At 31.3% G+C, this 22,723-nt stretch overlaps 1 long non-coding RNA gene across 1 annotated transcript in view; it reads right to left on the bottom strand.

Annotated features, from left to right (window-relative positions):
• LOC142325821 (uncharacterized) overlaps window positions 1-22,723 on the bottom strand; it is a 391,843-nt gene that overhangs the window by 88,669 nt on the left and 280,451 nt on the right. The gene's annotated exons all lie outside the window — the stretch shown is intronic.

Genomic DNA, 22,723 nt, shown 5'->3' with positions numbered 1-22,723 from the left:
AGTGTCGTAATTTTGGGGCAATCGTTTTCAAATTGATACATAAAATATAATGATCGATAATCTCGTGCGAGTTTCTTAATGGGGAAAATCGGACCATGCGGGTACAAACTAGGGGGATTTTCAAAAAATGAGAAAATTTTGACATATGCGCGATTCACATGACCCCAACACTATTATCAGTTCAAAAGTTTATATATATATATATATATATATATATATATATATATATACTTTTTGTGGGTACGAAAAAGTGTCGTAATTTTGGGGCAATCGTTTTCAAATTGATACATAAAATATAATGATCGATAATCTCGTGCGAGTTTCTTAATGGGGAAAATCGGACCATGCGGGTACAAACTAGGGGGATGTTCAAAAATGAGAAAATTTTGACATATGCGCGATTCACATGACCCCAACACTATTATCAGTTCAAAAGTTTATATATATATATATATATATATATATATATATATATATATATATGTATATATACTTTTTTGTGGGTACGAAAAAGTGTCGTAATTTTGGGGCAATCGTTTTCAAATTGATACATAAAATATAATGATCGATAATCTCGTGCGAGTTTCTTAATGGGGAAAATCGGACCATGCGGGTACAAACTAGGGGAATTTTCAAAAATGAGAAAATTTTGACATATGCGCGATTCACATGACCCCAACACTATTATCAGTTCAAAAGTTTATATATATATATATATATATATATATATATATATATATATATATATACTTTTTTGTGGGTACGAAAAAGTGTCGTAATTTTGGGGCAATCGTTTTCAAATTGATACATAAAATATAATGATCGATAATCTCGTGCGAGTTTCTTAATGGGGAAAATCGGACCATGCGGGTACAAACTAGGGGGATTTTCAAAAAATGAGAAAATTTTGACGTATGCGCGATTCACATGACCCCAACACTATTATCAGTTTAAAAGTTTATATATATATATATATATATATATATATATATATATATACTTTTTGTGGGTACGAAAAAGTGTCGTAATTTTGGGGCAATCGTTTTCAAATTGATACATAAAATATAATGATCGATAATCTCGTGCGAGTTTCTTAATGGGGAAAATCGGACCATGCGGGTACAAACTAGGGGGATTTTCAAAAAATGAAAAAATTTTGACATATGCGCGATTCACATGACCCCAACACTATTATCAGTTCAAAAGTTTATATATATATATATATATATATATATATATATACTTTTTGTGGGTACGAAAAAGTGTCGTAATTTTGGGGCAATCGTTTTCAAATTGATACATAAAATATAATGATCGATAATCTCGTGCGAGTTTCTTAATGGGGAAAATCGGACCATGCGGGTACAAACTAGGGGGATTTTCAAAAAATGAGAAAATTTTGACATATGCGCGATTCACATGACCCCAACACTATTATCAGTTCAAAAGTTTATATATATATATATATATATATACTTTTTGTGGGTACGAAAAAGTGTCGTAATTTTGGGGCAATCGTTTTCAAATTGATACATAAAATATAATGATCGATAATCTCGTGCGAGTTTCTTAATGGGGAAAATAGGACCATGCGGGTACAAACTAGGGGGATTTTCAAAAATGAGAAAATTTTGACATATGCGCGATTCACATGACCCCAACACTATTATCAGTTCAAAAGTTTATATATATATATATGTATATATACTTTTTTGTGGGTACGAAAAAGTGTCGTAATTTTGGGGCAATCGTTTTCAAATTGATACATAAAATATAATGATCGATAATCTCGTGCGAGTTTCTTAATGGGGAAAATCGGACCATGCGGGTACAAACTAGGGGGATTTTCAAAAAATGAGAAAATTTTGACGTATGCGCGATTCACATGACCCCAACACTATTATCAGTTTAAAAGTTTATATATATATATATATACTTTTTGTGGGTACGAAAAAGTGTCGTAATTTTGGGGCAATCGTTTTCAAATTGATACATAAAATATAATGATCGATAATCTCGTGCGAGTTTCTTAATGGGGAAAATCGGACCATGCGGGTACAAACTAGGGGGATTTTCAAAAAATGAGAAAATTTTGACATATGCGCGATTCACATGACCCCAACACTATTATCAGTTCAAAAGTTTATATATATATATATATATATATATATATATATACTTTTTGTGGGTACGAAAAAGTGTCGTAATTTTGGGGCAATCGTTTTCAAATTGATACATAAAATATAATGATCGATAATCTCGTGCGAGTTTCTTAATGGGGAAAATCGGACCATGCGGGTACAAACTAGGGGGATTTTCAAAAAATGAGAAAATTTTGACATATGCGCGATTCACATGACCCCAACACTATTATCAGTTCAAAAGTTTATATATATATATACTTTTTGTGGGTACGAAAAAGTGTCGTAATTTTGGGGCAATCGTTTTCAAATTGATACATAAAATATAATGATCGATAATCTCGTGCGAGTTTCTTAATGGGGAAAATCGGACCATGCGGGTACAAACTAGGGGGATTTTCAAAAAATGAGAAAATTTTGACATATGCGCGATTCACATGACCCCAACACTATTATCAGTTCAAAAGTTTATATATATATATATATATATATATATATATACTTTTTGTGGGTACGAAAAAGTGTCGTAATTTTGGGGCAATCGTTTTCAAATTGATACATAAAATATAATGATCGATAATCTCGTGCGAGTTTCTTAATGGGGAAAATCGGACCATGCGGGTACAAACTAGGGGGATTTTCAAAAATGAGAAAATTTTGACATATGCGCGATTCACATGACCCCAACACTATTATCAGTTCAAAAGTTTATATATATATATATATATATATTATATATATATATATATATATATATATATATATATATATGTATGTATATATACTTTTTTGTGGGTACGAAAAAGTGTCGTAATTTTGGGGCAATCGTTTTCAAATTGATACATAAAATATAATGATCGATAATCTCGTGCGAGTTTCTTAATGGGGAAAATCGGACCATGCGGGTACAAACTAGGGGGATTTTCAAAAATGAGAAAATTTTGACATATGCGCGATTCACATGACCCCAACACTATTATCAGTTCAAAAGTTTATATATATATATATATATATATATATATATATGTATATATACTTTTTTGTGGGTACGAAAAAGTGTCGTAATTTTGGGGCAATCGTTTTCAAATTGATACATAAAATATAATGATCGATAATCTCGTGCGAGTTTCTTAATGGGGAAAATCGGACCATGCGGGTACAAACTAGGGGGATTTTCAAAAAATGAGAAAATTTTGACGTATGCGCGATTCACATGACCCCAACACTATTATCAGTTTAAAAGTTTATATATATATATATATATATATATATATATATATATACTTTTTGTGGGTACGAAAAAGTGTCGTAATTTTGGGGCAATCGTTTTCAAATTGATACATAAAATATAATGATCGATAATCTCGTGCGAGTTTCTTAATGGGGAAAATCGGACCATGCGGGTACAAACTAGGGGGATTTTCAAAAAATGAAAAAATTTTGACATATGCGCGATTCACATGACCCCAACACTATTATCAGTTCAAAAGTTTATATATATATATATATATATATATATATATATATATATATATATATATACTTTTTGTGGGTACGAAAAAGTGTCGTAATTTTGGGGCAATCGTTTTCAAATTGATACATAAAATATAATGATCGATAATCTCGTGCGAGTTTCTTAATGGGGAAAATCGGACCATGCGGGTACAAACTAGGGGGATTTTCAAAAAATGAGAAAATTTTGACATATGCGCGATTCACATGACCCCAACACTATTATCAGTTCAAAAGTTTATATATATATATATATATATATATATATATATATATATATATACTTTTTGTGGGTACGAAAAAGTGTCGTAATTTTGGGGCAATCGTTTTCAAATTGATACATAAAATATAATGATCGATAATCTCGTGCGAGTTTCTTAATGGGGAAAATCGGACCATGCGGGTACAAACTAGGGGGATTTTCAAAAATGAGAAAATTTTGACATATGCGCGATTCACATGACCCCAACACTATTATCAGTTCAAAAGTTTATATATATATATACGTATATATACTTTTTTGTGGGTACGAAAAAGTGTCGTAATTTTGGGGCAATCGTTTTCAAATTGATACATAAAATATAATGATCGATAATCTCGTGCGAGTTTCTTAATGGGGAAAATCGGACCATGCGGGTACAAACTAGGGGGATTTTCAAAAAATGAGAAAATTTTGACGTATGCGCGATTCACATGACCCCAACACTATTATCAGTTTAAAAGTTTATATATATATATATATATATATATATATACTTTTTGTGGGTACGAAAAAGTGTCGTAATTTTGGGGCAATCGTTTTCAAATTGATACATAAAATATAATGATCGATAATCTCGTGCGAGTTTCTTAATGGGGAAAATCGGACCATGCGGGTACAAACTAGGGGGATTTTCAAAAAATGAGAAAATTTTGACATATGCGCGATTCACATGACCCCAACACTATTATCAGTTCAAAAGTTTATATATATATATATATATATATACTTTTTGTGGGTACGAAAAAGTGTCGTAATTTTGGGGCAATCGTTTTCAAATTGATACATAAAATATAATGATCGATAATCTCGTGCGAGTTTCTTAATGGGGAAAATCGGACCATGCGGGTACAAACTAGGGGGATTTTCAAAAAATGAGAAAATTTTGACATATGCGCGATTCACATGACCCCAACACTATTATCAGTTCAAAAGTTTATATATATATATATATATATATATATATATATATATATATATATATACTTTTTGTGGGTACGAAAAAGTGTCGTAATTTTGGGGCAATCGTTTTCAAATTGATACATAAAATATAATGATCGATAATCTCGTGCGAGTTTCTTAATGGGGAAAATCGGACCATGCGGGTACAAACTAGGGGGATTTTCAAAAAATGAGAAAATTTTGACATATGCGCGATTCACATGACCCCAACACTATTATCAGTTCAAAAGTTTATATATATATATATATATATATATGTATATATACTTTTTTGTGGGTACGAAAAAGTGTCGTAATTTTGGGGCAATCGTTTTCAAATTGATACATAAAATATAATGATCGATAATCTCGTGCGAGTTTCTTAATGGGGAAAATCGGACCATGCGGGTACAAACTAGGGGGATTTTCAAAAAATGAGAAAATTTTGACATATGCGCGATTCACATGACCCCAACACTATTATCAGTTCAAAAGTTTATATATATATATATATATATATATATATATATACTTTTTGTGGGTACGAAAAAGTGTCGTAATTTTGGGGCAATCGTTTTCAAATTGATACATAAAATATAATGATCGATAATCTCGTGCGAGTTTCTTAATGGGGAAAATCGGACCATGCGGGTACAAACTAGGGGGATTTTCAAAAAATGAGAAAATTTTGACATATGCGCGATTCACATGACCCCAACACTATTATCAGTTCAAAAGTTATATATATATATATATATATATATATATATATATATATATATATATATATACTTTTTGTGGGTACGAAAAAGTGTCGTAATTTTGGGGCAATCGTTTTCAAATTGATACATAAAATATAATGATCGATAATCTCGTGCGAGTTTCTTAATGGGGAAAATCGGACCATGCGGGTACAAACTAGGGGGATTTTCAAAAAATGAGAAAATTTTGACATATGCGCGATTCACATGACCCCAACACTATTATCAGTTCAAAAGTTTATATATATATATATATATATATATATATGTATATATATATATATACTTTTTGTGGGTACGAAAAAGTGTCGTAATTTTGGGGCAATCGTTTTCAAATTGATACATAAAATATAATGATCGATAATCTCGTGCGAGTTTCTTAATGGGGAAAATCGGACCATGCGGGTACAAACTAGGGGGATTTTCAAAAAATGAGAAAATTTTGACATATGCGCGATTCACATGACCCCAACACTATTATCAGTTCAAAAGTTTATATATATATATATATATATATATATATATACTTTTTGTGGGTACGAAAAAGTGTCGTAATTTTGGGGCAATCGTTTTCAAATTGATACATAAAATATAATGATCGATAATCTCGTGCGAGTTTCTTAATGGGGAAAATCGGACCATGCGGGTACAAACTAGGGGGATTTTCAAAAAATGAGAAAATTTTGACATATGCGCGATTCACATGACCCCAACACTATTATCAGTTCAAAAGTTTATATATATATATATATATATATATATATATATACTTTTTGTGGGTACGAAAAAGTGTCGTAATTTTGGGGCAATCGTTTTCAAATTGATACATAAAATATAATGATCGATAATCTCGTGCGAGTTTCTTAATGGGGAAAATCGGACCATGCGGGTACAAACTAGGGGGATTTTCAAAAAATGAGAAAATTTTGACATATGCGCGATTCACATGACCCCAACACTATTATCAGTTCAAAAGTTTATATATATATATATATATATATATACTTTTTGTGGGTACGAAAAAGTGTCGTAATTTTGGGGCAATCGTTTTCAAATTGATACATAAAATATAATGATCGATAATCTCGTGCGAGTTTCTTAATGGGGAAAATCGGACCATGCGGGTACAAACTAGGGGGATTTTCAAAAAAAAGAAAATTTTGACATATGCGCGATTCACATGACCCCAACACTATTATCAGTTCAAAAGTTATATATATATATATATATATATATATATATATATATATATATATATATATGTATATATACTTTTTTGTGGGTACGAAAAAGTGTCGTAATTTTGGGGCAATCGTTTTCAAATTGATACATAAAATATAATGATCGATAATCTCGTGCGAGTTTCTTAATGGGGAAAATCGGACCATGCGGGTACAAACTAGGGGGATTTTCAAAAAATGAGAAAATTTTGACGTATGCGCGATTCACATGACCCCAACACTATTATCAGTTTAAAAGTTTATATATATATATATATATATATATATATATATATACTTTTTGTGGGTACGAAAAAGTGTCGTAATTTTGGGGCAATCGTTTTCAAATTGATACATAAAATATAATGATCGATAATCTCGTGCGAGTTTCTTAATGGGGAAAATCGGACCATGCGGGTACAAACTAGGGGGATTTTCAAAAAATGAAAAAATTTTGACATATGCGCGATTCACATGACCCCAACACTATTATCAGTTCAAAAGTTTATATATATATATATATATATATATATATATATATACTTTTTGTGGGTACGAAAAAGTGTCGTAATTTTGGGGCAATCGTTTTCAAATTGATACATAAAATATAATGATCGATAATCTCGTGCGAGTTTCTTAATGGGGAAAATCGGACCATGCGGGTACAAACTAGGGGGATTTTCAAAAAATGAGAAAATTTTGACATATGCGCGATTCACATGACCCCAACACTATTATCAGTTCAAAAGTTTATATATATATATATATATATATATATATATATACTTTTTGTGGGTACGAAAAAGTGTCGTAATTTTGGGGCAATCGTTTTCAAATTGATACATAAAATATAATGATCGATAATCTCGTGCGAGTTTCTTAATGGGGAAAATCGGACCATGCGGGTACAAACTAGGGGGATTTTCAAAAATGAGAAAATTTTGACATATGCGCGATTCACATGACCCCAACACTATTATCAGTTCAAAAGTTTATATATATATATATGTATATATACTTTTTTGTGGGTACGAAAAAGTGTCGTAATTTTGGGGCAATCGTTTTCAAATTGATACATAAAATACAATGATCGATAATCTCGTGCGAGTTTCTTAATGGGGAAAATCGGACCATGCGGGTACAAACTAGGGGGATTTTCAAAAAATGAGAAAATTTTGACGTATGCGCGATTCACATGACCCCAACACTATTATCAGTTTAAAAGTTTATATATATATATATATATATATACTTTTTGTGGGTACGAAAAAGTGTCGTAATTTTGGGGCAATCGTTTTCAAATTGATACATAAAATATAATGATCGATAATCTCGTGCGAGTTTCTTAATGGGGAAAATCGGACTTAGCGGGTACAAACTAGGGGGATTTTCAAAAAATGAGAACATTTTGACATATGCGCGATTCACATGACCCCAACACTATTATCAGTTCAAAAGTTTATATATATATATATATATATATATATGTATATATACTTTTTTGTGGGTACGAAAAAGTGTCGTAATTTTGGGGCAATCGTTTTCAAATTGATACATAAAATATAATGATCGATAATCTCGTGCGAGTTTCTTAATGGGGAAAATCGGACCATGCGGGTACAAACTAGGGGGATTTTCAAAAAATGAGAAAATTTTGACATATGCGCGATTCACATGACCCCAACACTATTATCAGTTCAAAAGTTTATATATATATATATATATATATATATATATATATATATACTTTTTGTGGGTACGAAAAAGTGTCGTAATTTTGGGGCAATCGTTTTCAAATTGATACATAAAATATAATGATCGATAATCTCGTGCGAGTTTCTTAATGGGGAAAATCGGACCATGCGGGTACAAACTAGGGGGATTTTCAAAAAATGAGAAAATTTTGACATATGCGCGATTCACATGACCCCAACACTATTATCAGTTCAAAAGTTTATATATATATATATATATATATATATATATATATATATATATGTATATATACTTTTTTGTGGGTACGAAAAAGTGTCGTAATTTTGGGGCAATCGTTTTCAAATTGATACATAAAATATAATGATCGATAATCTCGTGCGAGTTTCTTAATGGGGAAAATCGGACCATGCGGGTACAAACTAGGGGGATTTTCAAAAAATGAGAAAATTTTGACATATGCGCGATTCACATGACCCCAACACTATTATCAGTTCAAAAGTTTATATATATATATATATGTATATATACTTTTTTGTGGGTACGAAAAAGTGTCGTAATTTTGGGGCAATCGTTTTCAAATTGATACATAAAATATAATGATCGATAATCTCGTGCGAGTTTCTTAATGGGGAAAATCGGACCATGCGGGTACAAACTAGGGGGATTTTCAAAAAATGAGAAAATTTTGACATATGCGCGATTCACATGACCCCAACACTATTATCAGTTCAAAAGTTTATATATATATATATATATATATATATATATATATGTATATATACTTTTTTGTGGGTACGAAAAAGTGTCGTAATTTTGGGGCAATCGTTTTCAAATTGATACATAAAATATAATGATCGATAATCTCGTGCGAGTTTCTTAATGGGGAAAATCGGACCATGCGGGTACAAACTAGGGGGATTTTCAAAAAATGAGAAAATTTTGACATATGCGCGATTCACATGACCCCAACACTATTATCAGTTCAAAAGTTTATATATATATATACTTTTTGTGGGTACGAAAAAGTGTCGTAATTTTGGGGCAATCGTTTTCAAATTGATACATAAAATATAATGATCGATAATCTCGTGCGAGTTTCTTAATGGGGAAAATCGGACCATGCGGGTACAAACTAGGGGGATTTTCAAAAAATGAGAAAATTTTGACATATGCGCGATTCACATGACCCCAACACTATTATCAGTTCAAAAGTTTATATATATATATATATATACTTTTTTGTGGGTACGAAAAAGTGTCGTAATTTTGGGGCAATCGTTTTTAAATTGATACATAAAATATAATGATCGATAATCTCGTGCGAGTTTCTTAATGGGGAAAATCGGACCATGCGGGTACAAACTAGGGGGATTTTCAAAAAATGAGAAAATTTTGACATATGCGCGATTCACATGACCCCAACACTATTATCAGTTCAAAAGTTTATATATATATATATATATATATATATATATATATATATATATATATATATATACTTTTTGTGGGTACGAAAAAGTGTCGTAATTTTGGGGCAATCGTTTTCAAATTGATACATAAAATATAATGATCGATAATCTCGTGCGAGTTTCTTAATGGGGAAAATCGGACCATGCGGGTACAAACTAGGGGGATTTTCAAAAAATGAGAAAATTTTGACATATGCGCGATTCACATGACCCCAACACTATTATCAGTTCAAAAGTTTATATATATATATATATATATATATATATATGTATATATACTTTTTTGTGGGTACGAAAAAGTGTCGTAATTTTGGGGCAATCGTTTTCAAATTGATACATAAAATATAATGATCGATAATCTCGTGCGAGTTTCTTAATGGGGAAAATCGGACCATGCGGGTACAAACTAGGGGGATTTTCAAAAAATGAGAAAATTTTGACATATGCGCGATTCACATGACCCCAACACTATTATCAGTTCAAAAGTTTATATATATATATATATATATATATATATATATATATATATATATATATATATATACTTTTTGTGGGTACGAAAAAGTGTCGTAATTTTGGGGCAATCGTTTTCAAATTGATACATAAAATATAATGATCGATAATCTCGTGCGAGTTTCTTAATGGGGAAAATCGGACCATGCGGGTACAAACTAGGGGGATTTTCAAAAAATGAGAAAATTTTGACATATGCGCGATTCACATGACCCCAACACTATTATCAGTTCAAAAGTTTATATATATATATATATATATATATATATATATATATATATGTATATATACTTTTTTGTGGGTACGAAAAAGTGTCGTAATTTTGGGGCAATCGTTTTCAAATTGATACATAAAATATAATGATCGATAATCTCGTCGAGTTTCTTAATGGGGAAAATCGGACCATGCGGGTACAAACTAGGGGGATTTTCAAAAAATGAGAAAATTTTGACATATGCGCGATTCACATGACCCCAACACTATTATCAGTTCAAAAGTTTATATATATATATATATATATATATATATATATATATATACTTTTTGTGGGTACGAAAAAGTGTCGTAATTTTGGGGCAATCGTTTTCAAATTGATACATAAAATATAATGATCGATAATCTCGTGCGAGTTTCTTAATGGGGAAAATCGGACCATGCGGGTACAAACTAGGGGGATTTTCAAAAAATGAGAAAATTTTGACATATGCGCGATTCACATGATCCCAACACTATTATCAGTTCAAATGTTTATATATATATATATATATATATATATACTTTTTGTGGGTACGAAAAAGTGTCGTAATTTTGGGGCAATCGTTTTCAAATTGATACATAAAATATAATGATCGATAATCTCGTGCGAGTTTCTTAATGGGGAAAATCGGACCATGCGGGTACAAACTAGGGGGATTTTCAAAAAATGAGAAAATTTTGACATATGCGCGATTCACATGACCCCAACACTATTATCAGTTCAAAAGTTTATATATATATATATATATATATATATATATACTTTTTGTGGGTACGAAAAAGTGTCGTAATTATGGGGCAATCGTTTTCAAATTGATACATAAAATATAATGATCGATAATCTCGTGCGAGTTTCTTAATGGGGAAAATCGGACCATGCGGGTACAAACTAGGGGGATTTTCAAAAAATGAGAAAATTTTGACATATGCGCGATTCACATGACCCCAACACTATTATCAGTTCAAAAGTTTATATATATACTTTTTTGTGGGTACGAAAAAGTGTCGTAATTTTGGGGCAATCGTTTTCAAATTGATACATAAAATATAATGATCGATAATCTCGTGCGAGTTTCTTAATGGGGAAAATCGGACCATGCGGGTACAAACTAGGGGGATTTTCAAAAATGAGAAAATTTTGACATATGCGCGATTCACATGACCCCAACACTATTATCAGTTCAAAAGTTATATATATATATATATATATATATATATATATATATATATATATATATATATATATATATATATATGTATATATACTTTTTTGTGGGTACGAAAAAGTGTCGTAATTTTGGGGCAATCGTTTTCAAATTGATACATAAAATATAATGATCGATAATCTCGTGCGAGTTTCTTAATGGGGAAAATTGGACCATGCGGGTACAAACTAGGGGGATTTTCAAAAAATGAGAAAATTTTGACGTATGCGCGATTCACATGACCCCAACACTATTATCAGTTTAAAAGTTTATATATATATATATATATATATATATATATATATATACTTTTTGTGGGTACGAAAAAGTGTCGTAATTTTGGGGCAATCGTTTTCAAATTGATACATAAAATATAATGATCGATAATCTCGTGCGAGTTTCTTAATGGGGAAAATCGGACCATGCGGGTACAAACTAGGGGGATTTTCAAAAAATGAGAAAATTTTGACGTATGCGCGATTCACATGACCCCCAACACTATTATCAGTTCAAAAGTTTATATATATATATATATATATATATATATATATATATACTTTTTGTGGGTACGAAAAAGTGTCGTAATTTTGGGGCAATCGTTTTCAAATTGATACATAAAATATAATGATCGATAATCTCGTGCGAGTTTCTTAATGGGGAAAATCGGACCATGCGGGTACAAACTAGGGGGATTTTCAAAAAATGAGAAAATTTTGACATATGCGCGATTCACATGACCCCAACACTATTATCAGTTCAAAAGTTTATATATATATATATATATGTATATATACTTTTTTGTGGGTACGAAAAAGTGTCGTAATTTTGGGGCAATCGTTTTCAAATTGATACATAAAATATAATGATCGATAATCTCGTGCGAGTTTCTTAATGGGGAAAATCGGACCATGCGGGTACAAACTAGGGGGATTTTCAAAAAATGAGAAAATTTTGACATATGCGCGATTCACATGACCCCAACACTATTATCAGTTCAAAAGTTTATATATATATATATATATATATATATATATGTATATATACTTTTTTGTGGGTACGAAAAAGTGTCGTAATTTTGGGGCAATCGTTTTCAAATTGATACATAAAATATAATGATCGATAATCTCGTGCGAGTTTCTTAATGGGGAAAATCGGACCATGCGGGTACAAACTAGGGGGATTTTCAAAAAATGAGAAAATTTTGACATATGCGCGATTCACATGACCCCAACACTATTATCAGTTCAAAAGTTTATATATATATATATATATATATATATATATACTTTTTGTGGGTACGAAAAAGTGTCGTAATTTTGGGGCAATCGTTTTCAAATTGATACATAAAATATAATGATCGATAATCTCGTGCGAGTTTCTTAATGGGGAAACATCGGCTCTGAACCTGGTCTTCTCGGCTGCTGAATATTGTGCGACATTGTGACTTATAACCCTTATGTTCATAGAATTGATGCTCAACTTTAACACTATGAGAATGATTGCCGGGGTTATCAGATCTACTCCCGTGGAATGACACCCAGTATTGAGCCACATACCACCCCCAAACCTGCGCCGTATGAACGCAGTAACTTACATTAATTTTTAAATCTTTGTTTGCAATTTTTAAGTGTAATTGGTGTTGTGTTTTGGTGCCATACGCTAGTTTTCACAAACAAATTAGATATTTATTTAGAACCTTTAAGTTATAACACCCGAGATCAATTTGCATCTAAAAAATCTGAAGTGGACGCAACGTAACTTGAATAACGGTTAGTTTGTATGGTTTCAAATGCAGTCGTTTACGTAATACGCACCAAATAGTCGTTTGTGGAATGTCAGTCTCACGTCGCACACGCCGAGTTGAATTTTTTCGGGCTACGCGCAACTTTCTCTGAGTTGTTCCACAGCAGCTTCAGGGACGCGTGGGTGTCCTGGTGATTTTGTATGTTTAGCAGAACAACCTGTCTCGCGTTGAAGCCAATAGTGAAATTGTATGCCTGCTAGGGGCTCCCTACCGTACTCTACGAAATTTGTTGAACAGCAGTTACTAACTGTAAATCGTGAAACCAAAACACAAAGGAACATGTTAAGGCATACAGTATATATTAATATATAGGAGCCAGTAATATATAGGAGCCAGCACTGGTGGCCAAATTCGGTACTAATAAACTGCATGAATTAAAACTTACTGTTTTTCTATGAAATGAGACCTTAACTGAATCTGTAAGTTACCTCTATAAATGTTTACATGCTTTTTTAATGACCCGGTAGTTTTCTGTAGAATATATATCAATCTTTTATTTATATCCAATATGTACTTCTATAAATCTAGTATACTGCCCTGTAAGATGTCGTACGAGGTATCATGAAGAAAAATTTTCTGTGCCTTCTCTATATTTGGGAAAAGCATGAATTCCACATTCTCATCTGGTGATGTTTTAATGTGTGTCTTCGATAACCGTGATTGTAAGTCAGATTTTAGTTGATAGTCTAAACTACATTTAATATATATATATATTTATAAATCAAGAGATAACTGTGAGTTTGTTACTCTTTCACGCAAAAACTACACAACCGATTGAGCTGATTTGCATGAAGTTTTTAAATCTGAAAAGAACATATAACTATGACCGTTATGAAATGTTTCATCTTTTCATGGTAGCCGTTTTAATGGCTTACGGTAACAACCAAATGCTCTTTTTCGGTTTAGCCTCCGGAACTACCGTAAGGTATTACTTCAGAGGAAGATATGTATGAATGTAAATGAAGTGTAGTCTTGTTCAGTCTCAGGCCGACAGTTTCTGAGATCTGTTGTTAATTGAAACCCGACCACCTAAGAACACCGGTATCCACGATCTAGTATTCAAATCCGTATAAAAGTATAACTGCCTTTTTTCGGATTTGAATCTTAGTACTCTCGACTTCAAAATCAGCTGATTTGCGATGACGAGTTAGCCACTAGACCAAACCGGTGGGGTTTACGGTAACAACCGGATTATGTTCCTTATATCGGTAAGGAACAATATCAACATTTCTATGGCCAACCGTTGGTGAAATCAAATTCAGAAAATACTTGTAATATTTAGAAAATTAGCTTTAAAGGTGCGACAGGGTACGGCGTATATTCCTTTAGACTTTCCCCATCACTTTCAAGCGCCTATATTTGGCTGGTCCTCACTTGCAGAGTCAATGCTTCTCGCATAGGCAACTGTATGTTGCTTGCTCCAGAGTTTCCTGTGGGAACAATTTATATATATACATACACATATCCCGAGAGAGAAGCTGTGAATATCGTATACGATTCCATTCTTTAAATTATCTTGTTCACAAATAGAAAAAAAAGTTAAAAACTTAACGTAAAATAAAAAGTAACAAATAAAAAACGAATTATTCGTTTTTTATTTATTTCATTTGTTTCTCATTTTTATTAGCCGATCAGCAAGTTTCGAGTTCTGTGTTAATCCAATTGTTGCGCTTTAGATATTATATACTGTACACTGATAATATATGGTAAATTGATCAAGTGTTATTTTACAGTATTATTCTCAAAAAATGAGGATAAATGAACACTTTGGATACAAGACTTTGCGCTTGAAGTGGGAGCTAAACGGGAAAAGCGAGGGAAGCGATCCCTGACCGGCTAGTTGTAATAGTAGTATTCTACAACTACATTATTATATACTAGATTTCTACTAGTATAAACAATCGGCATTGTTTTGGATGATGATATGGTCGTAATCGGAAACATTTTCAATCAAATTTACTATGTATAAAACTTAAAACAACTGACCCGCTTACCGTCACATACATATCTACTCACACTTAGCAAAAATTTATCGTTCTATAATATACATTGCATTGTTTAATAGTTAAACTCGTAACGAACTGACAACTGCCCTGAAAAACGTAACACTAGCACTTTCTAATTGCGATACATCTATAATCATAAGCAAAATGTTAAATATAATACCTCTAACAAAAACATAGTTTGGGAAAAAAGTAAATAACGTTAAACAACACAACCTAAAATTATCAAAAAAATCGTTAATCGCGTCGGTTTCAAAATCATAAACAAAAGGAAAAGGTTTATTCAGCAAAATAAATACTCAATTTCAATAATGTAGGCATAAAGTTATATTGTGGTGATCTAAGTGTTACATAGGGCCGATCAATTGTGTATTCGCACTGATAAAAGACAAATACATTCTAGCTTTATTAAAACAAAAATCAAAATAACTACTACAAGTAATCTCACGAAGCTAAAAAATGCATGAACATATGACTTATTAACATGAGTATTTTTCAGTTGGTACTTAAGAACCCAAAAGACAGCTTGATTTCACCTAAAAGATAGGTAGAGACCAGTGGCGGCTCGCGTATAGGCACTGTGGAACACACAGCAACCTCTATTTCCTCTTATCGGTAACATTTAATAAAATAAGTCCTTTTTTCTTTAATTCTTTCTTTATACTTGTATAATACATAATCCTTAAGCTTAATGTAAGTAGCCATCCCCAGTTTACGAAAAAGACACAAAAATCTTTGAATGAAACAGTGCGCTTTAGAGTTCCAGCAGTGTGGTGTTTGGCTGTTGTGCTCATGCGCACATAGGAAGCTGCACGCGAGACTGCGAGGGAGAACACTGTTCTGTGTTGGTGGAAATTAGTTTTTTTTTTTAGTCTCCGAGTGTTTAGAACGTTCCTTGTTCGTTCCCTTTTCTAGTTTAGTCGGTGAAAGGAATATGAAAATGGTTTAGTTGTTTTAACAGTAGTGATCAGAATATGGCGGAAAGCAAGGGTTCTTTGATTGCCAAATCTGACCAAAAACACGCTGGAAGGGCGAAAGGGAAGGTATTTAGTAAAAACTAATTATATATAATAATTTTTTTACATATTAATTATATGTATGAATTGAAGGAGTACAAAAGAATCTCTTCATGACACTGAAAGAGCGCTTTCAATAATTAAAAGTAATCTGACTATAAAAATAAAACGACAATCTTCGTTTTGTGTGGGACTTAGTAACTTATTATTTATTAAATAATAACTCAAAATAAAAAATTTCACATGTTATTATTATTTGTCCCGGAAGTGTTTACGCGTTACTAGTTCCATAATATTTAATAATATAATAATTTAATATTTAAGTTAAATAACTGTCTGATGAAGTCGATATTAACATAGACGGCGATCGATATAGACAGTAACAATCGATGTATACAACGACATTAAACTTAGTAAAAGAAATTTTAGGTTGTTGATTTATTCGTTCTTTTTTTTACTTCCTTACACGAAGTAAAAGTATTGTGATCGCGAAAAATTCAGACGGAAATGTTTCAACGGAAATGTTCATTTTGACCATCCCTGAATCCAGTGCTGGTTCGTAGCTAAAACTAGTGGTGGTGCTGCTCGGGGACATAAAAAGCCCAGACTTCAATCTGGGCCTTTTCAAGGCCATGATTGAAGTCTTCAGTAAAATAAAAGGACCGAAAAAATGAATCAAATAGAACAGATGGAAGCAGGAAAATAATGTAATTCAAGAATTTGGTACACGATTTTTAATCCGGCTCCATGTCCTTGTTTTGATTTAAATAATAATAATAATAATGACACATCAGATTTTTTCTAGCGATTATTCCTTCCTTTCTACTACACGTGCTTTGTAAAAAGTCAAGCCGAAGGATGATAATTGTCGACGACAGGAAGCATTATATTAAATTGTACCTTGGAAGATATCGTGAAGTTGTCTTCTGCTACCGACATTTAGAACACGCGTGGATTCCTCACCTTCTAATGATGTTCTAATATGTCTCATGGATAATTTCCCCGTGACAATTCGTTACATTTTATTTGGTAGTGTAAGTTATGTTGTAATCGTAATAAATTTAAACTAGTACAGTCTTGTTTTGGGTGATCGTATGGGCGAAGTTGGGCGAAAAATTAAAAAAAAATTTTAATGTCACAAAAAAGAGGTGGCCCCTAATAAAAAGAAAAAAAAATTAACATGCATACAGTTAAAATTAAAAAATCTGATGTGGACACCGCATGACTTCATTGTACGCCTGTTAAATTATTTATACACTTTTTTTTTTTAAATGAAAAGTACATAAAATATTATTTCATTATTAACTTCTGTATTTTTATTATTATTATTATTATTATTATTGAATTATTTATCATAAAATGTTTTACAATCGGCGGTTAATAAATTATTAATAAATTAATATATTTAAGTTTTAAAAAAGTCTGATTCGAACCGATGTGCCTTCTTGTAAGATTCAAATATTTCATTAGTTAAACTTTTATTTGGATATAACTCTGAAACCGATGAAAATAAGTACCACTTATGGTATATTGTTGAAATGCTCTCGATGAAGACATATTAATGCGGTTAAGTAAAAGTCCAAAATTCAATTTTTTTTTTGTTTTTAGAAATTTTTGGCCACTTTTGGTTCAGTCGATTGCAAGCAAAAATAGAGCTGCACAGTAGACCTAAATCCAAAATTTCAAAATCCTACGGCTAATCGTTTTTTTAGTTTTGCTCGAGATATGTACATACGTACGTACATACGTCACGCCGAAACTAGTCAAAATGGATATTTCCGTTGAAATCTGAAAACCGAAATTTTTCGCGATCGCAATACTTTCCCTACTTTGTAAAAGGAAGTAAAAATTGGTTGAGCGCAAAGGTTTCTTTGATATTACATTAGCTCGTTTATCGTTTGGAATTCTTAACTGATTAAACCATTGATGGAGCTGTGTAATACGAGTTACTGAATAAAGTTTTTACGAAGCATATTTATATGCTTATATGCTTATTATATGCTTTATATGCTTATTTATATCGTAACAAAAACGTTACAATAATTATTATTACTGTTATTTATTTTATTCTTTTTCAGGATGCATTTAAATACTTCTAGGCTATGAAAGTTGATTTACTCAGTGAAAATTCACCGCTGAACAGTTTTTTCATACAGGTAAGTAAAATTACTTTTAATATTTAGCATTGAATAGAACACCCTCCCCCCAAATATTAAAACACCCTAATCTTATTTATATAATACATTAAAATAATATAAAATTATTTATAAAAATTCCGACGACCCGTTTGAATACATATCGTGATAGAGCTCAGTGAGAAATATTTTTATAATTACGATTATCAAACGTACAGATGATGAAAAAAAATATATATATATATATAGATAAATCAGTGGTGACTCGTAGATAAAATTAGAGGGGGATGATGCTATTCTATTTATCCTGCTTTTATTATCCTGCTTCCAGCTATTCTATTTGATTCATTTTTTTCGGTTCTTTTAGTTTACAAAAAATCTTAACTTTTCTGGAGCATCATCCCCCTCTAATTTTATCTACGAGTCACCACTGATTTATCTATATATATATATTTTTCATCATCTGTACGTTTGATAAATGAATCAAATAGAATAGCTGGAAACAGGATAATAAGCTAATTCTACACTTAATCACATTCAAGAATACGGTACACGGTTTTAAGCACAACACAGGCGGACTAAATAAAACTACCTTCCACCAGCAAGTCAGGATCGAAAATGCGGGACTGACAGTGCTCTCTCTCCCACGCAGTCTCGCGTGCAGCTTCCTATGTGCACATGCGCACTGCAGCCACTGTAAAGCATACAGTTCCATACAAAGGTTTTTGTATCTTTTTCATAAACTGGAGGATGGCTACTGAATTGTAAAGAATTTAAAAAAAGTACTCGTTATATTAAATTTTATCGACAATACCAAGTGGAAATAGGGGGTGCTGCAGTTCCACAATGTTTATACTCGAGCCGCCACAGATAGATAGAATATATTTATGGTAAATATTTATCTGAACTCTATTTGCAAGCCAAATCTATTGAATATCTCATTTAGAACAGTCGAAAATGGGGAAAATTTACGATCATTGTTGAAATATTTTTTACTTTTCTTCACTTCTTTCAAGGTCGAATTTCAAAGAATCTAGAAATTAGTTTTTAGATATTCAGCGAAGATTACACACACCAAAAATCAAGTTGATGTTTTATCGAGAAATTAAAAAATATTAAATTTCATTTTTACTCCATTTTAACTGTGTTAATGATAAATAGAAATTAAAGCCTGTCCAATTTATAAAAAATATCAGTGTATTGTAATTTCTTCAAAGCAACACTTTGGTTAGTACATGATCCGAAACTGAGCGATTTAAGAACGTGTGTTTCTTATACAGTCGGCTTCATCTAGAAGTAATGGCAAAAATGTATTTTTCCCGGTTCTTAGCGTTACCCGATAAACACCATTAGCAAGTGATCGTACGTCGTTTCTCTTATTTTTTTTTTTTTTAATTACTTTTATGTTTTTTAGTCAAGTAACCGGAAGCAGATGCAGCCAATCGCGTCGTACATACAATGACAGCGGCTGCGTTGGTTGAACCGCTGCGCCGTTGACCGTCGCATCCCTTAAAAAAAAATCAAAAAGACTGTTTTAAGATATTTATCTGAAGAGTAAGTCCCAATCTAGAGAATATCTCGTTTAGTATTGTCGGAAATGAGAGGAAAATTTGCAAGTTTTGTTCAAATTTTTTACCTCTCTTTACCAAATTTAAGGTTGAATTTAAAAAAATATGCAAATCGGTTTTTTAGATATTTACATGGAAATTACACACACCAAACCTAAGCGTATATCTTCATTTTTTACCGAAAAATTAAAAAAATAGAGAGTTTAAAAAAAATTCAAAATTTATTTTAAAACTTTAAACTTGTAATTTCAAAATCAAAAATCTTTTTTACATCGAAAGAAGAACATGTATACAAATTTTCCAGTAAAGACAAATCGCTTTTAAATGTACAGATATATAATATATCCGCATAATGTAGGCTGTATAAGTATGGCAGGCTGTGATATGGGCTGTACTGTTTTTTCTAAATAAACCTATTTGCGAATGTGCATTTAGAATGCCGCGTATCGGGTGTGATCAGAATATACTATTCTACTATTCGTAATGGTAACAGTATAGATGTAGTGTCTAGTTCGAGTTTATTCGTAATTACAGAGTACGTATAGTAGATAAAACATTTCAATCGCTTTTGTACGCCGCTGGCATATAATATTTCTGGTTATATCCAAAATATTGGTTTTAAAATCTATCTTCATATCCATATTCGATTTTAACAATTAAATTTATGTAATTTTAATTAATTTTATTATTAATCACGGCCCGTCGGTATTGATATGAATTTAAATATTAATAATTTCCACTTACCGATTATTTTTATTATGTTCGAGCGCTTTCCGATGTTAATCCATTATCAGGAACATTTATATGTTATGGATTATAATTATTTCCTTCACAAATTAATATATTAGATGAAAAATGTAAAAATAATAATTTTGACGATCAGTTGTTGTATTTATAATATTTGTTTTTAAAAAATTCAAAATTCATCTAATATATTAATTTTTGAAGGAAATAATTATAATCCATAACACATAATTGTTCCTGATGATGGATTAATATCCGAAAGCGCTCGGACATAATAATAAAAATAGTATTCAAAATATAATTGTAACCGAAAATTACAATCGATAACATTTTAAAAGTTTTCTGTAAATTATTGTGTTTTAATCTAATTTGAAGGTAAATCTTTGTTTCATTAAAAAAGAGAGGTTTTTTTACTTTTAAAATGAAATTATATAAATTCTACTTTTATTGATCCAGAGATTATTTAAATTTCTAACATATCCTTTATTAATTGTAAAAACAGAATGTTCTAGAATATATTATTTCACATTTTGTCATAGTTTGTCTACATACTCGTATGTAGATTTTATTTGAGTTTTATATAATTTTATCTAGGAATTATTTTAAATGAAATCATGCCTAATCTTGATTTAGATTATGCGATGATTAAATTGAAAATTACCATTATTTTCTTGATAATTATTAATTTATTGTTTTGTCATTAAACCGCTAAAGAAAAATAATTCAAAATTTGAAAGTTATATTCATTTCTCTTACTTTTGAAAGTTATATTCATTTCTCTTACTAAATTCGAGCGTGTTTTTGAACTGTCAAATAAATGTCTGTATAAAAAACAAAACTTACAACTTTAAGTTGTAAAATTTTATAATTTTATGCTGTTTAAAATTATAAGATGACCATCAAAACCGACCTAAAGCAAGGAGATAGACTTTCTCCACTACTTTTTAACTGTGTTCTTGAAAAGATAGAGAATGGAACAAAGATTTTGACAAAGATAGTGGAATAAGACTGGGCACTAAAGGACCAAATTAATTGTTCAGCTTTCGCAGATGATATGGCGTTATTAGCTAAAAACTGAAAAGAAGCTGAACAACAAATTAATGAATTAGAAAAACAAGCTGCTAAAATGGAATAAAAAATCGCGTTTGAGAAAAGTTAGAGTTAATAAAATGGAATCAGCTTTTCCACCTAACGAAAAATACTCGCGGAACTCAAAATTTCGACACTATAAAACTGTGATAAAGCCGGAAGCACTTTATGCGGCAGAAACTTTAAGAGTGTGTGACAAAAGTCTGCTAGAAATCTAGAAAAAAGAAAGGAAAATAAAATGAAAATAAAATGTTCCAAGGAAAATTAGAGGAAAACTTTAGGATTAATTCCAAATAACAAAGTTTATTTTAAAATTGAAAAATTGTCAAGACACGATAGGGAAACGACGAATTCCATTTTACTCCCGTTTA

This window comes from Lycorma delicatula, chromosome 5, assembly GCF_047948215.1.
Source record: "Lycorma delicatula isolate Av1 chromosome 5, ASM4794821v1, whole genome shotgun sequence".
NCBI classification, from domain to species: domain Eukaryota; kingdom Metazoa; phylum Arthropoda; class Insecta; order Hemiptera; family Fulgoridae; genus Lycorma; species Lycorma delicatula.
This window is presented reverse-complemented; position numbering and strand designations above follow the sequence as displayed.